Raw genomic sequence first — 23,487 nt, forward strand, 5'->3', positions numbered from 1 at the left:
AGGGAACACAAAAGAAGTGACTGCTTTTCTACCCCTCCCCCATTTCTCTCTCCTTCCTTCCCTCAGCCATGGCTTGAATGGTTTGAGCAAAGTTGGCTCTGGGTGCTCAGGATGGCTCCATAGCTTCACCTCAGGCACTAGGATAGCTCAGTTGCCAAGCAACAGAGCATCAGCCCAGACAGGCATAGCATCACCTAGTAGGGGTTTGCCGAGTGGATCTCAGTCGAGGTGCATGTGGTAGTCTATCTCTGCCTCCTCAACTCTCACAAGAAGAAAGGAAGGAAGGAAGGAAGGAAGGAAGGAAGGAAGGAAGGAAGGAAGGAAGAAAAAAGAAAAGAAAAGAAAGAGAGAGAGAGAGAAAGAAAGAGTAAATAATGTATAATCTAATGTTCTGGATGAAATGTTCTATGAATGTCCATTTGTTCCAGTGTATTAAGGTCTTTTCATGGAAACAATGCACACCCTCATCAGGAGACTCTATGGGGTAGCCAGGGTGTTACTCATTGCTGACAAGAGTGTCTCCTCCAGGAAAGACCTGGCACCAAGAAGGTGAGGGCACTGAGGCAGGCCCCATTATGCCACCAGAGCCATTGCCCCAGCAGCAGATACATGTATCACATGTGTCCTCACTGTCTGCCACCAGGGTGCACTCCAAGCCTATCAGCTGGTAGGGGAAGGGAGGGGGATATAACCCGGGAAGTTCCTGGCCTCCCCTGCCTTAGTTCTAATTCTAGAACTCTCATTTTATCCCTTATCAGAGCAGCAGCACTTCTGTCTCCTAGGTCACCCCCATACCCTTTGCCTTCTTCCAAATCTTCTTGGTACTCTTTCTGTACTCTTTGTCTGATTCTAATCACTGTCTGAGCAAACCCATCAGCGTCTGTCTGCAGAGGTAGGCAAGCAACCCCACTCCCCAGCTGGGGTTTGGGCCAGAATTAGGACATTGCTTTTCCACAGCCCCTCCAGGTGCTAGGCTGCTCGGTTTCCCCCAAGATGCCCCAGGTTCACAACATCTCTTGACCAAAGGGTCAGCTCCCAGGTCATCGGGGCTGGCAGTGTCCCACGGGGCTCAGCAACACACCATGAAGAAAATGAAAGCTCTAGCAGGAAGGAGGAGGATCACCCCATCTCTTTCCCCAGATAAAGCCCTACAAGAATGCCCTAGTACCAAGGACAGTCCTTTAGCTAGCATGGACACTTGTATATTTCTGTCATTATTTGTGTCCTCCAATAGGACTCTGCTAGTTGATAGCCAAGTGGAACTCAAAAAAGGCCTGCAGAGATGGGAGCAGCATCTTTTCCTGTTCAATGATCTGTTTATTATGGTTAAAATTAAATATAACAACCAGTTTAAGACAAAAAAAATGATAAAATTAAGTGACATGTGGACAGCGAGCTGTATGGATGAAGAGGGAGAAGGCCATGAGGTCCTTCGTCCTGGGCTGGCCCATGGTGAACTTTGTATCCACTTTCAGTTCCCCAGAAAAGAGGGACAACTGGCTCTCTTCCCTTCAGAGACACAACCGTCTCGAGAAGGGGAAGGACTATCCAAAAAGCATTCCCCTCAGAATCTTCACCATGGACACTGGGAATGGTGCCTATTCTTAAACTATAGCAATAAGGAATTCAGAGACAGCAAATGAAGTTATGAACCTGTCATGAGCAATGCTAGGGATAACTGTCTCTGAGGGAGATTACCAGTTATGGGTCAGTTCTGGCCGAGAAGTGGCACCATACCCACTTATTGGGCATGAATATCCCTATGGAATTAAAATGAGCCATCTTTGAGACACTGCTCTGCTGACACAGGGCTCAGAGGACTCTGCCAGCCCTTCCAGCCTCCAAGAGCCCTTCCTCACGGAACAGCTGCCCCAGCAGATGCAGTGCCGGTTCACCCTGCGGCCCCACCGCCTGGCTGCGGCCCAGCAGCTGAGTGATTTGAGTTGGAAGACATTTAAAAGGAGAAGATCTATCACCAAGTGGGCCTTTTGGTGGGGTTCTAGCACTCCCCTGGATAACTTGCCTGTGTTGCCAACCTCTCCTATGTCAGCACAGCTCTTTGGAGTGTCTCTGCCAAATAGTGTGAGAATGACAATCTGCCCAAACCCATCTTGGATATGCTTTTTGTCCTTCATCAGAAAGGACCCCTCACAAAGGGCATCTCCAGACAGGCAGCCAGTGTGAAATCTTGCAGAGAGCTGAAAGAGCAACTGAATTCTGGAGTTGAAGTGTACCTCAACCATGAATCTATTTTTGCAATATTGTCTGTTTTGAAGGATTTTGTATGAAATATTCCTGGAAGTATTTTGTCATCAGATCTTTATGTTCACTGCATCTGTGTAATAGATCAAGGAAATGATGAAGAGAAAATAAATACAATTCAAAGGCTGTTAGGCCAGCTTCCAAGAGCCACTGTTGTACTCCTAACGTTCCTCCTTGGAGAGGTTTCAGTGAGGTGTGACATCAGAGAGAGCACCTCCCATATCTCTTGCTTACAAGTAACTCACTTCTCTTATGACAGCTTGGTAAATGAGCCGAATGAGGATGTTGATGCTCCAGTGGACCTGGTAAAGAACCTTGGTCAGGGAGCAGAAGCATGGAGTCTGTCTTAACCCTTAGTGACCATGACCTCGACCAGCCTGAGATAAAAGGTCTTTAACCCCAAGTGACTTTGACTTAGACTGTTCTAAACATGAATACATTTGAAAGCAGCAGCCTCTGGAATCCAAGCCGATTACCATTACAGCTGTGTACAGAGAGGCCACTCTGAGGGACCATGCCAATGCCCCATCTGGCATGCACACGCCCAGCTGTCTGTCCACAGCTGCAGCAGGTGCTCCAGAAAGCCTGAGGGGACAGCGGCACTGCATGGAACCTTCCTCTCCCACAGTCTGCACTTTTCAGGCTCAAGGAAAGTGGGAAGAACTTCCTTTTGGTTTTTACAGTTCTAGTCTCATGTCTGGAGAGCCAGATACCTCTTCAGGGCAGAGCGGCAGCCGCCTTATACAAAAAGTGGCACCATAGAGTATCATTCACAATTGCATTCTGTAACTCTCCACCCCAGCAAATGGTTGAGAAATGGCTTGGCTAGTTTGAGAAACTGGTCCTTCAAAAAGAAAGCAAGGGCATCTAGAACAGTGGAAAAGAAAACAGCATCTCTGAAAGAAACCAGAGCCACCTCCCTGTGCTTCTGATTTCACAGAAGCCAACTCACTGCAAGAGAAACAGAAAGACATGCTCCCAAGGTCAACCAAAGGGCTTGGAGCTGTAGAGACAGTCCAGTTACAGGCAGAGGGAGTTGGAGCAGTGCAGGCAGCCCTGTTAGAGGCAACAAAAGGGCTGGAAGCCGTGTAGGCAGCCCTATTTATGGCTGATCCAGACTTGTTCACAGCCCAGGTACAGGCTATGGAAGGATTTGGAGCTGTGAAAACAGCTCTGTGTGATGTAAAGGAGGCACTTGGAGCTGCGCAGGTGGTCCCTTTTAAATCAAAGGAAGGACTTGGAGCCATTCAGACAGCTCAGATGATAGCAATGAAAGGGCTAAGAGGTGTGCAGGCTGCCCAGAGTATGGCAAAGAGTGAAGTTGGGGATGTGCAGAACTCCCAGTTAAAGGTATCTGAGGTAAGTGTGGCATTGGAAACAGCCCTTGTTAGTGGCTAAAGAAGGACTCGATGTTGTGCAGACAGCCCTGTTTGGGTCATCGGAAGAAGTAGAGGCTGTACACACAGCAATGTTTGTGGCCACAGAAGTCCTTGAAGCTGTGCAAAGTGCTCAGTTCGAGGCAATGGAGGGACCTGAGGCTGTACACACAGCAGTTGGGGCAACGAAGGGCCTTGGAGTTTTGCAGACAGTGCTGTCTGCGCCAGCAGATGGATTTGGTGCTGTGCAGAAAGCCCAGTCTGCAGCAACGGATGGACTTGTAGCTGTGAACACAGCCCAGTTTACTGCCATGGAAGGTCTTGGGGCTTTACAGACAGACCATTTGGAGGGAATGGAAGGGGTTGTGGCTCTGCAGGCCACCCTGTTTGTGATAACGGATGGTTTAGGAACTGTGCACACAGCCCAGTTTGCTACAACCAAAAGACTAGGAGCTGTGTGCACAGCCCAGTCTGAAGCAGAGGAAGGACTTGAGGCTGTGCAGACAGTCCATTTGTGGGCAAAGGAAGAGCTTGAAGTTGTGAAGACCACCCAGCAGTATAGCTCTTATCCCAAGCAAGACTCAGAGAAACACGATAGCTGTCCATTCAGCCTCGTGGAAGACAGACTCGAACTTTGTATGAAACCTCAGCAGGAAAGAGAGAGAAATGGGCACTGCTCTCCTGGGACTCTGCCTTGTGTGAGGTCCTCCCCCAGCCCTTTGGTTTTGGATGATGTGTTCAGCCCAGACTCAGGGCCTTCAGCGCTTAGTGATGCCGGGGGCAAACATGCAACCAAAGACATTTAACCACCAGAGTCTGATGTCTACCAGAGTAGGAGAAACTGGGCTAACAATGACATCCAGACAATGATTGCTCTGACCCTTTTGTATGAAATCCCTGGGACAAAGAGCATAAGGGTAAACACTGCTAATACTTAGGACCACAAAGTAATTCTCTTCATGGAGACAATTTGGCAAAACTTTTAGATGAAAATATTGCATTGCCTCAGTATTTGGAAGTCTTTTCCTTTTTAGATCATGGGACTGGTAGTCCTGTCATGTCATTCTAGAGATACTTTCAGAGAGTTAGAAGAAGCAGCTTCGGTGGAGAAAACATGAATTATATAAGATTAGTCTCCCAAGAAGGCCAGGTATTGTGAGCAAAGAATGGGGACTGGGGAGAGGCAAGCTTCCAGAGAAACTGTCCATAGTCCATGGAATACCTGTAATAAATAGACAAGAAAAATGCCACTAATCAAAGCAGTAAGAAGAAAAACACACCTGATAATGAAGGGAATCTTGTGAGATATTTCCCTGAAGCCACACCAGTAGCCATTTCTCTGGATTCTTATAGTCACATGCCCTTACAGGATCATTGCCGAAGACAGCCCATTGATGTAGCTAGACTGGAACAACTAGAGTGACTCAAGAACCATGAGTGTCATGACATCGGCCCTGTGGTGGTGTGTTATTTGATTTGTTTTTCTATTATTGCTGCACTGCTAGTGCTGCATTGCTCTGCAAAGCCTCCAGGAAACAGCTGTGAAGAGAGAGAAGGAAATAGTGACTCATCTCAGTGTCCTTTCAAAGGTGGCCTGAAAGCACCTGTTACCCGAATGGGCGGAAAGACTGCAACCCTAGTCCATTATAACAGGAACACTCTGGCCAACATGTGTGTGATCAGAGCCTGGCTGCTCTTTGCCGAAATGTTCCTCGGCAGTCCTGCATCTGAGGGTAGTCAGCCAGAAAACATTACTGCTAAATCACCCTTTTTCTGATGATCATTTGGCTGTGAAGAAATTGAGAAGATGCCAGTGTATAAAGATTTATAGTTAGAAGATCCAGCAAAGTGGTGATCAGGCCTTTTTTCTCAGACAGTCACTGGATTTGGATTTCCTTGTCTCCAGAAGTCTTTACATAATTTTGTCCCAAATGATTCATGGTTTACAGATAGTTTAAACTCTGTTGGTTTATTTCTACCCCGTTGGCTTATTTCATATCCATGACCATTTCTCCCCTCTCTTTTCTTAAAGGTTACACTGGTACATCTCCTGCATTATCCCCTTGGATGACTAGGCCTTGCCAGCCAGAATGAAGGGATAGTCAGGAATGGATACGCGTCTTCCCTCACTTTAACTTATAAGAAGTTGCTCAGAATCTACTGGGTCTCTTTAGTCCACCATCAGATGGCCCTTTCTCCCATAAACTGCCTTGTTTTGAATTATCTTTCTGAGCACCAGGAAACTTTCACATCAAATGTTTTTCCCTGTTTTCCTAAATGTTTCATTTTTCAGTTATAGTGGGTAAAAAGTAATGTTTTCTGTAAGATATAGGTAGTTTTTCTAGTATTAGCTATTGATGCTACCTACCTTGAAGGTACATGACCCTGTTTGCCTTTAGAATTATAATTAGCTTTAGAATTCTGGGTCAGAGAACTACTTCATGACACTGGCCATGTCTGTCACACGTGTAAAGTAGATCCCAGCTTGTAACCAACCACTCCTATCATTAGACTGACTCCTCATGTCCATATCTATCTTTTGTGGTGTATGAAATCAACAGGATTTGCCTTGTCCTTAGGACAACACTACTGTCAGAACTGCAAATAATGAATGAAGCTCTTCCAGCTTGGAGTGCTTTCTGGAAGAAATTTCTTCTCCATTTAACAAAATAATAGTTCCAGCAGTTTCTTTTTTTGTTTTGATGAGTAGAAAATCACCTAGCCAATTTGAGGCATGGAAGAAAAGAGATGTTGAGGTTCTTAAATAACCATCTTCACTCTGTATTCTTTTAGATACTCTGTGGTACTTAATGTGAATAGTTTGTTAATATTGCTCTAAACCATCAATTTTTGAATTAACATTTTTCAACTCATGGCATACCAACTAATGACTAAAATTCTACAGCATACCAAAAATAATTTTATTTTTTGCCTATCTGACAAGAAATAGGAATAATTTTGATTAACTTACAAAAAAATAGTCATCTATGTTTTTTGCTCAAAGTGACTTTTAAAAAATTATTTATAAAAATGTACTCATGGTACTTTTTTTTGAAATTATTTAAAACAATTTTTGTTTATTATTTTTCTCTAATTTACTTGCATTTAATACTTAATGAGATATCTGAGTCTGACATTGTTTTGGGATGTCTTTTGTATGAGGTCAAACTTTGGACAGGCATACTATTAAATCTTTTGCCGGGATTTCCAGCAACAATCTATTTTTGTTCTTATATTAGTCATTGGGAAAGCTTGATTTGCACAAAAATGTGTGGGGAAAGGAAGCAGTGCTTCTCTTGTTTGTTTGTTTTTGTTTGTTTGATAATGAGAAATTTACTTTTAAGTATTAACCAAAATGAAGTAGATATCTGTTGTTGATTTATTTTAAGAGGCAGAGATAGAGAGTAAGGGAGTAAAGCATGAACTCATTGCTCCACTTAGCTTTGCCATTGATTGCTTCTCATATCTGCCGATCCTGGGACTTGAACTGGTGACCTTGGGTTTCAAGTTGGTATCCTTGAGGTTGAGCCATGGCCAGGGCTTGACCCAGCATGTCAGGGTAGATAGAGCATCATCCCAGAGCACCAAGGTGCCAGCTTCATACCGAGGTTGCTGACTTGATCCCAAAGTGGCGGGTTCAATCCTGAGTCAGGGTATATATAAGAAGCAATCAGTGGATGCCCAACTAAAGTGGAACAATGAGTTGATGCATCTCTTTCTCTCTCTCTCTCTTTCGTTCTCTCTCATTCCCACCCACCCCTTCTCAAAAAAAAACCCCTACAAAATAAAACAATATTTCTTTTTTATAAATAAATCTACTGAATGTTAGAAGTTGAGCTTTCCTAGTAACATCAGTTGATCCATCCAGTTGAATAGTAGACATATCTACTTCTTTAATGTAAGATATCACTTACAAGTCTACCTCTTGGGACAAATCCTGAATACATCAACTATGGTGTTATCTGACCTTGGAATTTTCAAAACCTCCTTTTCATATTCTTTGCCAAACATTGTTTTTATAATTTTACAGCTTGGTAGTAAAATTACAGATTCTACCTCTGTGGGAGATGTCATTTTTTTTTTTTTTTAGTAACAATTTCTGTGATTGCATAACTTGCTTCTTGTGCTTTTTCCGACACCATTGCAGTTTAATCCATCTTTTTGCTTGACTAGCCTTGTGCAGTAGAAGTCTCTTAAAATATTCAACTTTCTTTTCAGACAAGTGAGAATGTTTCGATCACAAATATCTTTTTGATTTACTTGGAACCATAGTAACTTTCGCCACAAACTAAACATGTGGGGTGTGATGGATTTTCTTCACTGATATAAAGCTGAATGACAAAAAATCTTCTTTGTAATAATGAACAATAGTCTTTCATTTAGTTTTAGAAGAACCAGTGCCCCTTAAGGTACCAGATGAGATAGCAACTGCTGACGTTCTGGGCAGAGCAGCACTTGACGTACTTGCATCACTTTCTTCACTGTCTTCTCAGTTTTGTGATTTTTTATTCAACACTTATCCATAGTAAGTGGATTGCTGTTGCCTGGGGGGGAGAGAATAAAAATATAATTCTTACCAATCAAAAGAAAATATGAGCAGTACTTGAAATTATTTGTGAACACGCTTTGTTAAAAGTTCCAAACTAAACCATTGAAATGAAATAAATCTTATACCATTTATAGACTGTTTCACCATTCATTAGTTTCTATGTGTACAAACTGAACTCTTTGGATGGGCAGTAAGTGTCAACTCTGCTAACTGCTACAATGTTTTGAAACACTCACCTCAGTCCTTAGGATGTGCTGCCGTGAAAATGATACACGTCAAGACTATACTTTCAGGGATCATTTTTATAATTCAAAAATGATGCACGTCGCCCAGTGACATTAGAGCATCTACTGGTACACTGCAGGCAGAAACCAAATTGCACCTAGGCCTGCTCCGGGTGCTTTCGACTGTGTCTTTAAAGGCCTTTGCAGGCGGCTGGTAGGCCCTGTGCCACGCTCTCCAGGGCACTGCTGGGCGGGCATCGGGACACAGGGCCTCAGCCACACTGCCCAGGATTCAGGCCTGGCCAGCTGCTAGGCCCTCCACAGGAACTTTCAGACCTGGGCTCAGGCCTGGGGAAGAGAAAGGAGGAGACATAGTGTTGTGTCCAAGTGTCCACAACACCTTGGGCCCCGCCGGGTGGTTGTCTTTAGATGGAGAATAGAACTGGGCCATAAAATGTGTCATTTCTTTTTTTTCTTTCTTTCTTTTTTATTTTTATTTATTTATTTTAATTGTATTTATTTTTAATGGGGTGACATCAGTAAATCAAGATACATATATTCAAAGATAACATGTCCAGGTTATCTTAAAGTTCAATTATGTTGCATACCCATCACCCAAAGTCAGATTGTCCTATCACCCTCTATCTAGTTCTTTTTGTGCCCCTCCCCCTCCCCCTTCCCTCTCCCTCTCCCCCCTCCCCCCGTAACCACCACACTCTTATCAATGTCTCTTGGTCTCACTTTTATGTCCCATCTATGTATGGAATAATGCAGTTCCTGTTTTTTTCTGATTTACTTATTTCACTCCGTATAATGTTGTCAAGATCCCCCCATTTTGCTATAAATGATCCGATGTCATCATTTCTTATGGCTGAGTAGTATTCCATAGTGTATATGTGCCACAACTTCTTTATCCAGTCATCTATTGATGGGCTTTTTGGTTGTTTCCATGTCCTGGCCACTGTGAACAATGCTGCAATGAACATGGGGCTGCATGTGTCTTTACAAGTCAATGTTTCTGAGTTTTTGGGGTATATACCCAGTAGAGGGATTGCTGGGTCATAAGGTAGTTCTATTTTCAGTTTTTTGAGGAACCACCATACTTTCTTCCATAATGGTTGTACTACTTTACATTCCCACCAACAGTGGATGAGGGTTCCTTTTTCTCCACAACCTCTCCAACATTTACTATTACCTGTCTTGTTAATAATAGCTAGTCTAACAGGTGTGAGGTGGTATCTCATTGCAGTTTTGATTTGCATTTCTCTAATAACTAAAGAAGATGAGCATCTTTTCATATATCTGTTGGCCAAAATGTGTCATTTCTAATGAAAAAGAAAAGTTTGGGGCACACCAGTTCACAATCACTGCTGTTAAGTATTATATTATAAGATGTGGAGAACATGTCATTTTTTTTTTGAGAACATGTCATTTTATTATACTCTGCTAACTGATAAAATATTTAGACTAATGCTTTATATAAAATGCTTTGAGTTTGTATTCTAGACAAGTCTTACTGCCATATGTTCTGTGATAAATGTGTATTCTTGTACTTGCCAAAACTGCTGCTAACTTTTAAAGGCATTTGGTTTATCAAGGCATGGATAATAAATATATATAAAGTCTATGCTATTAAGTAAAATACCATTGTCTAGATTTAACAATCTCACCAGAGCATCGTTGCCTTTGTAGAATTGAGATATGAACTATTTTCTGCTTAACACTGGAAATTTCATAAAAAATATAATTCATGTAGAAGTGGAACTTTGGGCTTTTAATCATAGGCCATGGTCAGTCTTTCTAGAAGAAGCTTTATTTTTTGTTTATATTTTTTCTAATATTACCATTTAAAGCTAAGTTAGTCTTAAACACAGTCTTTATTATTTAAGGTATTACATCTTCATTGTGGTCCTAGAATCAGTTATAGTCCATATCCTCAAATCAAGAGAATCGTATACTAAGTTTAGTTGGTTGTATGAGATTTTCTTATCTAAATTTAAACCATTCTGACCAAATTGACCCTGTTAACCTCAGACACATACCCAGACATCAGCACTAGTCAGGTCATACAAACATCAAATATTAGGGTTTCTCCTGACTGTTACATGTTTACTTCTCAGAGTCCATTGAGGTTCATTCTGTATGACTTTAACCATTTCAAAGAGATGCAAGAAAATATACTCCCTTAGTACAGAACAATTATTTGCTCTGCCAACAGTGAGGACCACACCCCCACTATCAGAAATGTCCCTGATTAGGTGTGGGCAATATACTCCTACTGATAATAATTTCTCCCTCAATTTTACAGAAATACAAAGATTACTATTTAAAAAGTTTCTTAATGTACTAAAAACATTGGATTCAAGAAATGATCTCACATTGTATTTTTCTCCATTTTATGGCACGACACTGAATTGAAAAGATCTAATGTTTTTGGAAGCAGTGATATATTTTGTTTGTTGAAAGAAACTCTAGGAACAGTAGGTACTTTAACCCAAATTATGGTAGTAAGTGTGAAACTTATCTTTTTCTCCAATAATTATGTGAGAGGAAGTCCTTGCCAATGCCTTATTTCAATACAGAGAAAAAAATGAGTAATAAAAATTGAGGAAAATGTTTTTTAAAAATGAGCATCTGCCTGGCCTGTGGTGGTGCAATGGATAAAGCGTCGACCTGTAACTCTGGGCTTGCCTGGTCAAGGCACATATGGGAGTTGATGCTTCCTGCTCCTCCCCCTTCTCTCTCCTCTCTTTCTTTCTCTTTCTCTCCTCTCTAAAATGAAGAAATAAAATCTTTAAAAAAATAAAAATGAGTGTATTACTTAAAATATCCAGATAGAACCTGATCAAATATCTAATAAATAAAACTATGTTATTAATGATAAATGAACCAGGGAAGGCATTCTGAATATCTAGTTTAAGCAACAAAGGGAAAATTTTGGAACCCTTATGCATGCCTTAGACATTTTTAAATTTTTTCTGACCAGGTGGGGGCACCGTAGATAGAGGATCAACCTGGGATTCTAAGGACTCAGGTTCAAAATCCCAACATTACTGGCTTGAGCACAGGCTCATGTGGCTTGATCTCAGGCTCACCAGCTTGAGCGCAGGCTGCTAGCGTGAGCACAGGATCATAGACATGACTCCATGGTCACTGGCTTGAGCTCAAAATTGTTGGCTTGAGCAAGGGGTCACTGGCTCTGCTTGAGCCCTCCAACCCATCCTGGTAATGGTACATAGGAGAAAACGATCAATGAACAATGAAAGTGCCACAACTATAAATACTTCATAAATGAGATGCTTCTCATCTCTCTCCTTTTTTGTCTCTCTCACTGCTAAAAAATCATTGGAGACTTGACATCAAGTCAACAAGTATTTCATTGAAGGTAATTGTTTTTAAATTTTTTAATGGTTTTCTTTTGGAAATATTTCTATTTATAGAAATGTTACAAAACTAGCACAGGGAGTTCCCATTTATCTTTCACCAACTATTCCCAAATGTAAAATGTATATTACCATAGTACAATTGTCAAACTAAATAATCAACATTGGTAAATTACTATTATTAAAACTCCAGGCTGTATTTAAACTTCACTAGTTTTTATATTGTTTCAAGATCTAATTCTGGATACCACATCGCATTTTAAAGGTGCTTGGTCTTAATCTCATCTTTTTCTTCTAGAAAACTAACTATAGTGGACAACCTATTTGTGCATTTTGTAAGGTACAACTTACAACAGATTTTATGTGTTGCCAGTATTAATACTTGTAAAGAGATACAGTCGTCCCTTGCTATATCGCCGTTCACTTTGTGCGGTCTCATTATATCGCAGATTTTTTAATTGTATATATCTAATTTTTTTTTCCGAAGCTGGAAACGGGAGAGGCAGTCAGACAGACTCCCACATGCGCCCAACCAGGATCCACCCGGTACGCCCACCAGGGGGCGACGCTCTGCCCACCAGGGGCGACGCTCTGCCCACCAGGGGGCGATGCTCTGCCCCTCCGGGGCATCACTCTGCCGCGACCAGAGCCACTCGAGCGCCTGGGGCAGAGGCCAAGGAGCCATCCCCAGCGCCCAGGCCATCTTTGCTCCAATGGAGCCTCGATGCGGGAGGGGAAGAGAGAGAGACAGAGAGGAAGGAGAGGGGGAGGGATGGAGAAGCAGATGGGCGCTTCTCCTGTGTGCCCTGGCCGGGAATCGAACCCAGGACCCCTGCACGCCAGGCCGATGCTCTATATCTAATTTTGTATCACGGATTTTTCACTATATCACGGGATTTTGCAGTATGTAAGTATTTTTATATATTTATCATTTTAATTATTTTTTTGGTAAAATAAGCATTTTCTAGGCTAAAAAGTTTGAAAATATAAAAAACATTAATTAAAAGAATATTAAATCATCATCATCTTCATCATTCACATTGTAATATATTCACTGGTGAGTACCCATATAGAATTTTATATGTTGTTAAAATTACATGGGTTTAAGAGTGCAGAAAGTGTTTAAGAGCATAGGAAGTGTTTATAAGAGTGTGGGAAAGGTTAATAACAGTGTGGGAAAGGTTTATAAGAGTGTGAGGAGGGTTTATAAAGCCTTAAAATATATATAAATAATAAAATAAATATAAAGTCACTACTTTGCAAAGTTTCACCTATCGCAGGGTGTTCTGGAATCTAATCCCCACAATAGATGAGGGACTACTGTACATTCAATCAGCTGATGAGTTCGTCTGAAGTTTTCCAAATAACTCTTTTCTTTAATTTTATTGGGTGACAGTGATTAACATAATTATACAGGTTTCAGGTGCCCAATTCTACCAATTATCTTCATATGCCATGCTGTGTGCTCACCCCCTTCCATGTCCATCTTTGTCCATCATATTTTACCACCCCTATACTCTCCACCACTTCCCTCCTACCTGGTAATCTTCACATTGTTGTCTGTGTCCCTGAGGGGTTTTTTGGTCCATTTTTGCTCTGTCCAGTGTGACCCTTGACTTCAGATGAACTGATTATTTTGGTAGTGGAAAGACAAACAAAATGTCAGTAAATTTTCTGAGACAGCTCAGTATACAGTAGTAATATAGATGCAGGGTTTCTTATTTCTCACTTTAGACTATGGATTCTCACTCACTGATAGTCTTCCAAAATCAACACTACTATTGGTTGCAGATTAATATAATTAAGTTTAGAATTAGTAAGGAAGAAAAAGCAATGATTACATTTTTGTTAGTATGGTGACATGTATGGTAATTACTTAGGGGTAAATAACATTTTAAACAATATGATCAGTTAGATTTCTGTTTTCTATAAAGTAGTTTGTTAAAAACTTTCCATTAAAGATTTCTGAAGAGACAGAGAATCAAGCTAAGACCCTTGATATTTTGCACTTGTCATAGGAACCTGCCCAAAGCAACAAACACATAAACAAACAAACAACAAAACTTTGAAGTCTTTAACTTAAAAATGTCATGGTTTGCATTTTCTACTCTCTACTTGTATTGTTTTAATATCAAATTAACCATTTACTAATTCATAAGTAAGTTAGGACTGAGTCCTGTTTATCTGGTGCCTTCATAAAGTTTCTTTCCTTCTGATGGTCAGGGGTGTTCTATCCCTCTTAGGGAAGCAGAACCCGTTAATGGAAATCCATGCTGGTCAAGAATTTTTTTTAATTGTGGCCCCAATTAACCTCTTTAACCCAATCTTATTGTACAAATATCAGGATTTCCATGCAGGAATAAAATGTCTTTCTCAAGTCCAGGCCATAAGTCTTCATGCTTCTGGACTAATAAACATATGATCCCTTGTGTCTTCAGTGTTCTCTGCACTTGCTCACTGAATGGCTGCTGCATGTGATGAAGAGGTTGATGGTACAGGCTTTGGAGTGAGAGACTGAGCATCTGGGTCTGTTTCATACAACATGTAGGGACCTATGTACTCTGCAGTCCTGGTATTCAAGATTCTGCTACTGCCATAAATTAGCCAAATGACCTTGAACAGAAACTTTAGGAAGCTTTTGTTTTCAACTATGTAAAGTTGAGATTGGTAATAGTAGTTCTCTTTCAGTTTTATTGTGAAAATGAAATGGTATGATGCATGTAAGGCATTTAGCCAATCTGCTGGCCCATAGTTACAGCTCAATTATTTTGTTATTTGTGTTTTTCAAATGTCTCTTTTTAATATGGTGTCTTCTTCCTATGTCCATGAAAAATTGGTGATCTTCTTCTTTGGGTTTCCTTGCACTTATTTATTTTTTTTTCTGAAGTTGGAAACAGGGAGGCAGTCAAACAGACTCCCGCATGCACCCAACTGGGATCCACCTGGCATGCCCACCAGGGGGTGATGCTCTGCCCATCTGGGGCATTGCTCTGTTGCAACCAGAGCCATTCTAGTGCCTGAGGCAGAGGCCATGTAGCCATCCTCAGCGCCCGGGTCAACTTTGCTCCAATTGAGCCTCAGCTGCAGGAGGGGAAGAGAGAGACAGAGAGGAAGGAGAGGGGGAGGGGTGGAGAAGCAGATGGGCACTACTCCTGTGTGCCCTGGCCAGGAATTGAACCCAGGACTCCTACACACCAGGCTGACACTCTACCACTGAGCCAAACCGGCCAGGGCCGGTTTCCTTACATTTAAAAAATATTTAAAAATATATATATATTAAAAGACTTGTCATGGAGTAATTGTCATATGCTTTAATGTAATGAAACTATAAAACATCAGGTGCGGGACTGACCAGGCACTGGCATAGTGGACAGAGCGTAGGACTGGGATGCAGAGGACCCAGGTTTGAAACCCAAGGTCACCGGCTTGAGCATGGGTTCATCTGGCTTGAGGACAGGCTCACCAGCTTGAGTATGCGGTCACTGGCTTGAACGTGGGAACATAGGCATGACCCATGGTCACTAGCTTGAGCCCAAAGGTCGCTGGCTTGAAGCCCAGGGTTGCTGGCTTGAAACTAAACATCGCTGGCTTTATCAAGGGGTCACTCACTCTGCTGTAGCCCCCTGGTCAAGGCACATATGAGAATATAATCAATGAACAACTAAGGTGCTGCAATGAAGAATTGATGTTTCTCATCTTTCTCCCTTTCTGTCTGTCTGTCCCTCTCTCTGACTCTCTCTCTGTCAGAAAACAAAAACCAGAAAACATCAGGTGCGGGGTACATGTGAGGTAATATGTTAACAGTCGAGTATTTTCTTTTGGCACCTCTGTCTTTTTTTAAATTTCTACCATAGACATGCATTAATTTTATAATATGAAACAAAGAAAACATTATACTGTTCTAAATATATAATATCAAGAAAATATATGCACATAGACACCTTTCTGGCCAGTCGCTACCTACTGAATCTCAATCTCCAAAGGATATCGTTAAATCTTTTCAGTGTATCTCCCATTATGTACCTTCATATTTCTAAATAACACATATATGTTAGTTCTCAGATTTACTATTTTAAAAATTTGTTGACTTTCTACTATGGAAGACAGCTTCTCTCTTGCAGTGCTATTCAATTTCCCAGTATTGCTCCCCATATTTCTGATAAAGTCATATCACAGATTTTTTTATGAAATCGTTATACATCATTATTATTATGACTATGTAAATATAATTCATAGCTGAATAATAATGTTTATGTTTATCTTGTACAGTTTGGTTTGGTGTACTGGAATTAGTAACTGTTATATGATTTGTGTTTTTCAGGATGATTATTGCTTCATTTCAAACTGTCCCATGAAAATGTCATTACCTCTTAAAGACAAATGCATCCAATATTTTTTTTTTCTTGGAGAAATACTTCCCTGACACCATGTCCTCCAGACTAACTCTAACTGCTTCCTTTCTAGGCCTCTGTTGTAGACTAAATTAGCGTCTCCCTAATTCCCAGTAGCTCAGAATCTGACTGTATTTGGAGATAGGACCTTTAAAGAGATGACAACTCTAAAATGAGGCCATTGGGGTGGCTCTGATACTATTGTTATTATGTACAGTATTTCATCTTTGTTGTTTGAATTTCTAAAATTTTGCTATGATTCATAGTCAGTGTTTGTTTAGATTTAGTCACATAATTACTACTTTCTTTGTTTTAGTTGCCTCTTATAGTTATATCTGGGAGGAATTTCATTCTGCCCTAAATATATATAGCCTTAAGAATTTTTTTTTAATATGGCTTTTGCTAGTAAACTCTTTCATTTTCTATTTCTCTGAAAATGTGCTTGTTCAGGTTTTTCAGGATGCCTTTTCTGAACATATGTTTTTTGAGAAGGGATCTTAAGTAACTGAGCCAGTGTGTGACGGGCATCTGGTGGGGATACAGAGGCCTGAGATGGGGGAATATTTGCGGGTTGGAGGACCAGCAAGGAGGTCAGTGTGGCTGGAGAAGAGTGAACCAGAGGAGCAGTGGGAGAAGTATCCATCAGGCAATGAGAGAAGCCTGCAGGTGCAAGGAGAAATGGGACAAGATAAACTGGAATGGGATACAGGAGGCAGAAAGAGTACAGTGTGGTCTTTTACCTGTGCACAGTGAGGAGACAAGATGGCCTTTTTGTGAGGGAGTGTGGCGGAAACAATTTGTTTCCCTGATGCCATTTCAGGCTGGAGAGCAGCTGTTCTCATCCCAGACTGACACCTGCATGCAGCTTTGGAATGTAGTTATAGAAAGGGGCTGCCTGCAGCCCTGATACCTTCTGTATACCGTGGAGTCTGTGGGGACTTGGACAGTGGTCACTTTGATGTTAATTAATCCCAACTGGAAAGTACATATTATAATGATATGGAAAATGAAAGAAAATACTTTAAGAGTAATTTTCTTTTTTTTTTTTTTTTTTTGTATTTTTCTGAAGCTGGAAACGGGGAGAGACAGTCAGACAGACTCCCGCATGCGCCCGACCGGGATCCACCCGGCACGCCCACCAGGGGCGATGCTCTGCTCACCAGGGGGCGATGCTTTGCCCCTCCGGGGCGTCGCTCTGCCGCGACCAGAGCCACTCTAGCGCCTGGGGCAGAGGCCAAGGAGCCATCCCCAGCGCCTGGGCCATCTTTGCTCCAATGGAGCCTCGGCTGCAGGAGGGGAAGAGAGAGACAGAGAGGAAGGAGAGGGGGAGGGGTGGAGAAGCAGACGGGTGCCTCTCCTGTGTGCCGGGGCCAGGAATCGAACCTGGGACTCCTGCACGCCAGGCTGATGCTCTACCACTGAGCCAACTGGCCAGGGCAAGAGTAATTTTCAAGCCCAGACCACATGGCAATTATGAAAGTTGTCAGGGGCAAAGAAACCAGTGCCACTGGCTCCAGTACCAATCACACTCAGTTCTTACTGCATTGGTCCTCTGGTCACTGAGGTCACCGCCACTCTGAGCATGGAATCAGCTGGTGGACACAGCTCTAATGTCATGGAGGACACACAGAACCTCTGCTTCCAAAGCCTGTCACGGAAAGAGAATCAAGAAGGCTAGTGCTGAAAGCACTCAGAACCCCGCACGTCTCCCTGTTCCTGACAAACAGAGAACCACAGGCCCAGGCTGAAAAGAAGAGAAGCCTTAATCATGGAGCCAGTGATAGCAGCTGCAGGCTGTGGGGACAGACGGTCGCAGCCAAAGGCACCATGCGCTGGCCCCTCACTTTCCAAATGAAAAAGCCAGAGCCAGGTACTCTGACAAAGAATGCGTTCCAACTGGTGATAAATTTTCATAAAAAGACAAAGGGAGAAAATATTTGCAGCATGGGCTGTCCTAGAAAATCTGTGTGGAAATGATCACACGGTCCGAGGGACAAGCTAGTGGAGGACAGGGAACCTGTAACAGCATTTGAGAGGAAGCTGTTCAGAGTTGTAGTCCCACATTTGAAAGGATAGGAGTGCCAGCTCCAGCAGGACAACAGAGACAGAGACACTGGCTGAAGAAGCAGTTAGTACATATTTATTACTGAATAAAGAATAAAATATTAGCCAAAGACTAGTAAGGAAAGGCTGTAGGAGGGAGGGGCAGTTCACAGTCCTGTCCTTGGGCTTTAGGAAGGATTGCAGCCATGCTCCCAGGCATCCTACTCAGAACCCGGGCCCTAAAGCTGCAGCCTTGGCCTCATCTGGGAACTTGTCATTCAGAATCTTGGCCCCATCCCAGACCTTCTGAGTTATAATCTCCATGTTAACCCACGTCCCAGGTCATCATAGGTACATTAGTGTTTGAAAAGAACTCTAAAGGCCGACCCTGTCACAGTCAGCAAAAAGGAAAGGCAGAGAGGGCTCAGGGTCATTTGAAGTCAACCAATCACTGTCTACCAGCTCTGAGGACAGGTGGTCCCAGATCACAGGTTTCATGAAAGACAAACACATAGAATAGAGACAGAGAGAAACAATCACAGGTTGAAAGAGATGCTCATAGTCAGGTACTCATCTGTGTAAGAAACAGATGAGGCACAAGAACAGGATAAATGAAAACTGGCTAATGGAAGGGCATACACAATCGAACACTAAATTTCCCCTGGTGCCCAAATAAAATGCCCCCTCCTTTTACTTTTAGAATTTCTGTAAAAAAAAACAACAAAGTTTCAAAGTTCCTTCTGTCATCCAAGATGTGGGTAACACTTTTTAAAAGCTAAATAAACCTCTGGCCAGTTCTGCCTCTCAAGAATGTCTTTCCTGGGAGCCTCCTGGCATCTCTTTGAAATGTGAGCATGAGCAAGCATAGTGCCCTGGTCTCCCTGTCTCTGTGGGAGTTTAGCTTAGGCACCTGGCTCTAAGTTGTAACCAGCTGCTTCTCATAAGTTAAAGTTTTATTTTTTTCTTTGGATAAAGAAAGTTAACATGTATGTAATGGATTGTTATCTGAGTGTTTATATTAAGGATAAATTTTCTTTCTATCTTTCTAAGCTCTTCAGTAGATTGCCTGTGATCCTCATTATAGTTTGGCTTAATTGTGAATCACCAATATAACTGTTTCATTCTTTTCTACATGTTGCAGATCAGTGGTCCTCAACCCCCAGGTGCAGACCGGTACCAGTCCGTGGGCCATTTGGTACCGGTCTTCAGAGGAAGAATAAATAACTTACATTATTTCCGTTTTACTTATATTTAAGTCTGAATGATGTTTTATTTTTTTAAAAATGGCCAGATTCCCTCTGTTACATCTGTCTAAGACTCACTCTTGATGCTTGTCTCGGTCACGTGATACATTTATCCGTCCCACCCTAAAGGCTGGTCCATGAAAATATTTTCTGACATTAAACTGGACCGTAACCCCAAAAAGGTTGGGGACTACTGTTGTAAAGTATTACTTTGTGTGGCAGGAGATTTTATTATTTAATTATGTCCCCAACACCAATCCCAGGTGGGCATGAGGATTTGGATGTCTTTGTCAACTCCATATAGGTAAAATGACTCCCATCACAATTGTAGGAAAAGACAGAAGAGTCAAAAGTGGGTTGTCATGAGACCTGTATCTGACAGTTCATGATGGACAGTAGTAAGTGTTCATTACATATCTTAAAATGGAATTAAAACTGTGACAGTGGAGAAGCAGGAATTGTTTTTTAGACAGAATGACAAAATTCTGGGAGTGTAAACCTGTTAGAACCCTTTTCCTTCTACTGGAAAGAAATGTGGTCCATGTGGTTTTAAGTCACAAATGTGAGAGGACAATTTGAGCAGCCCGCTCTCTTTACTACAGAGACCCTGCCGCTGAGGACCTAGACTGATGTCCTCAGGTCACTGATTTTGCACAGGGGGATTAGAGCCCAGGGCTGTGTAATAGGCTACACAGCTGACCCATAGCCTAGAAGATTCCCACTGTGTCGGTTGGTCTTTTTATTTATCAATCATTTATACTTCCAAGCATCAATCAAACATACTAAGGGAAACATTTCAGTGAAGGTGCTGGATGTATAAGCTGACTAAAGCTCAGGTCTTGCTCTCAAGGAGCTCACACTTTATGGAGGAAGAAAGACCCAGGAATGATTAGAGCAGACGGTGATAAGGGCCATGACTGGAATCTGCACAGAAAGTGGTAAAAATTCAGAGGACAACTGACAGCCTGGGACAGGGGCAGGGAAGTTCTCTGGAAGATAGGACAGGTGAGATCTGTCTTCAAGGTGACATCCAACCTTGTAGCCTTGTCTCCCATTGCTTCCCTAGCTAATTCCTCCTAGCAAATCCTCCAGGTCTCAGCTCATGTAAACTTCACCAGGAAGCCTTCAGTGGCTCTGTAAGGCCAGGATACACCCCACTCTTCTGTACTCCCAGGGGGCCTGACTGTCCCCATCACAGGATAAGCCTTCATTGTTAGCACTTGTTGACCTGTCTTTCAGCCCCCACAACATAGTGTGAGCTCCTTTAGGGTAGTGACTTTGTCACAGTCACCTCTGTAGCTTCTAGCATGGTATGGGAAATACAGACAGTACTTAATAAATAACTCTGAAATTACTGAATGTGAATGAAAAGCAGTCAATGTGGTGTGTAAGAGAATAGTGGGGAGCAGAGGTATATTGATATTGTCAATAGAACAGCATGGGCATATGAAGGCAAAAAACCACACAACATATAAAGTATTTGTGTGTAAGGGATGACAATTTTTTTTTCTTGCCGGGCCATACATTGCAAGGGAGTGAGTGGCAGGAGATGAAATTGGCCATAACCAGAGAACCTGCTTCAGTCTCATGGTAAAGGAAGTTAAATGTCCTCCTCCATTGATCTCTGTTTTGCGTTGACAGAGACTTGAAGATTACTCTTTGACATCAACAGCTATCTAATGTAAACATACTACAGATCATTCTCCCTGCCACAAGATCCAAGAGATACAATACTTATAGCAGTAAAATTCCAAAGCAAACACAATAGTCCTAACTGCAGCATACTGTGAATGCTCCACAGAAAGAGATTATTCACCTCAGAGCGGCTCCTCATGCACACTAGGTCAGGAATTGGGTACAGCATGTGACCACAAATATCTAATATACATCAGGTTGTAGAATGTCTGATAAGACCATGCTCAGCCACTAATTGATTTCAACATAAGTTTATTGAGTTAGGTCCATGGTGCTAGAAGATCAGAAACCAACTATGTCTTAGTGTCTCTGTATCCAGTCTGACCTAATTTTGAGGCTTAGCATAGTATAATGCTTAGTGGGCCAAGCACTGACCTCAGAGATGGTCATGGTAGGGATCATAGAAATCAGGTAGCTTGGTGCACTGACATGGGGTCTGGATGAATGGTAGAGGACCTGAGTTCTCCTTGCTCTGCCTCTGTGTTCACTAGCAGGTCATATAACTATTTTTTAGAATACAATGAGTTCTAGCTACAGAAGTCTAAAACAATAAACAGTCATAGCATTTTATTATTATAAAATGCAGTGTTAAAACTGATCAAGCAGTTACCACGAGAACAGCCAAATGCCAAGGACACAGTAGGGAATGCAGGGAAGTAAAACTTTCTAATGCTATCATGAAGGTTCTTTTTACTTTGACAATAAAGATAAAATCAACACACACATAATAGAGAGCAATTAAGGGCTGACTTTCATTGCAGTGTTAGTTTAGATAAGAGAAAAAATGTTTAAGAAATAAGATTGTTGATGATAGCTGCACACTAAATAACACAAAATGAACATACCCTTTCTTTTTATCTCTTTTTCTTATCCTTCCTACTTGTATTTTCAGTAGCAGCAACAGAACAAGATAAACCTCTCTATACTTATTCATCATAAATACTTAGCTAACTAAGATTAGATAGGAACTACCTTAATCTCTAACAAAAATAATTTATGAAAAAACCTATAGCCAATATCATATTTATGGTAAATTTAAGGTTGTTTGTTCTCATACTTTAATACTCTGCTGGGTATTCTAACAGTGCAGTGAGGTGTCGAAAGCTAATAAAAGTCACTATGTTTGGATAAAAAAGTGCAACTGTCCTTTATTGCAGGAAACATAACTGTCTCCACAGAAAGACTGAGTAAACTGTAAAGCAAGTAATAAAATTAATAAGTTAATCTTCAAGGTTGTAGGATACAATGTCAATATATAAAAATTAATTGTAGTTTTAGATACTAGCATCTAATTTTAGAAAAAAATATGTATAGTAGCTTCAAAAGTGGAACACAAAATATTTTGGTATAAATTTAAGAAAATATGTTGTATACTTGTACACTGAAAAGTATTAAAGATTTCTAAGAGAAATTAAGAAGACCTAAATAAAAGCAAGATAGATATACCATATTCAAGAATTACAAGAATAATAGTCAATTATCTCACTTTATTTAAAATCCTAGAGTAAACTACAACTAATTTCAAATTGAAAACATTTGGAATACTCTGAAGGATAGGAGTGTTTGATTGACTAAGAAAAGACATGGGGAAATTTTCTGAATTTATTGGAATAATCCATATGATTAAAGGAAGTGTGAATCATATAGATGTATGCATGTCAAAACTCATGAAATTTTATATCTAAGAATTTTGTGTTCAATGAATGTAAATTTTATCTAAGTAAATAATATAAATCATATTGAAGTTTAGTTAGCAGGTTTGCTTTTCACTGTGATATGGGATAGCAGTTCTGAAATTACATTTTATGTGTCTGAAGCTTAAGCAACTGAGTATATGTATTGAGATAATTGGAACAAAGTTTATTTATTTTTTTTTGTATTTTTCTGAAGTTGGAAATGGGGAGGCAGTCAGACAGATTCCTGTATGTGCACGACCTGGATCCACCCGGCATGCCCACCAGGGGGAGATGCTCTGCCCATCTGGGGCACCGCTCTGTTGCAACCAGAGCCATTCTAATGCCTGAGGCAGAGGCCATAGAGCCATCCTCAGCGCCCGGGGCCAACTTTGCTCCAATGGAGTCTTGGCTGCGGAAGGGGAAGAAAGAGACAGAGAGGAAGGAGAGGGAGAAGGGTGGAGAAGCAGATGGGCGCTTCTCCTGTGTGCCCTGGTAGAGAATCGAACCTGGGACTCCTGCACGGCAGGCCAATGCTCTACCACTGAGCCAACCAGCCAGGGCCCAAAGTTTCTTACAATTATGGGTGTTCTTTTGTGTGTAAGTATGTGTGTGTGTGTGTGTGTGTGTGTGTGTGTTTAATATAC

At 41.5% G+C, this 23,487-nt stretch overlaps 1 pseudogene; it reads left to right on the forward strand.

Annotated features, from left to right (window-relative positions):
• The first annotated feature begins 540 nt into the window (after positions 1-540).
• Positions 541-4,444, forward strand: LOC136319566 (rho GTPase-activating protein 20 pseudogene; annotated as a pseudogene).
• The last annotated feature ends 19,043 nt before the right edge of the window (positions 4,445-23,487 follow it).

Source organism: Saccopteryx bilineata, chromosome 1, assembly GCF_036850765.1.
Source record: "Saccopteryx bilineata isolate mSacBil1 chromosome 1, mSacBil1_pri_phased_curated, whole genome shotgun sequence".
Taxonomy (NCBI): Eukaryota; Metazoa; Chordata; class Mammalia; order Chiroptera; family Emballonuridae; genus Saccopteryx; species Saccopteryx bilineata.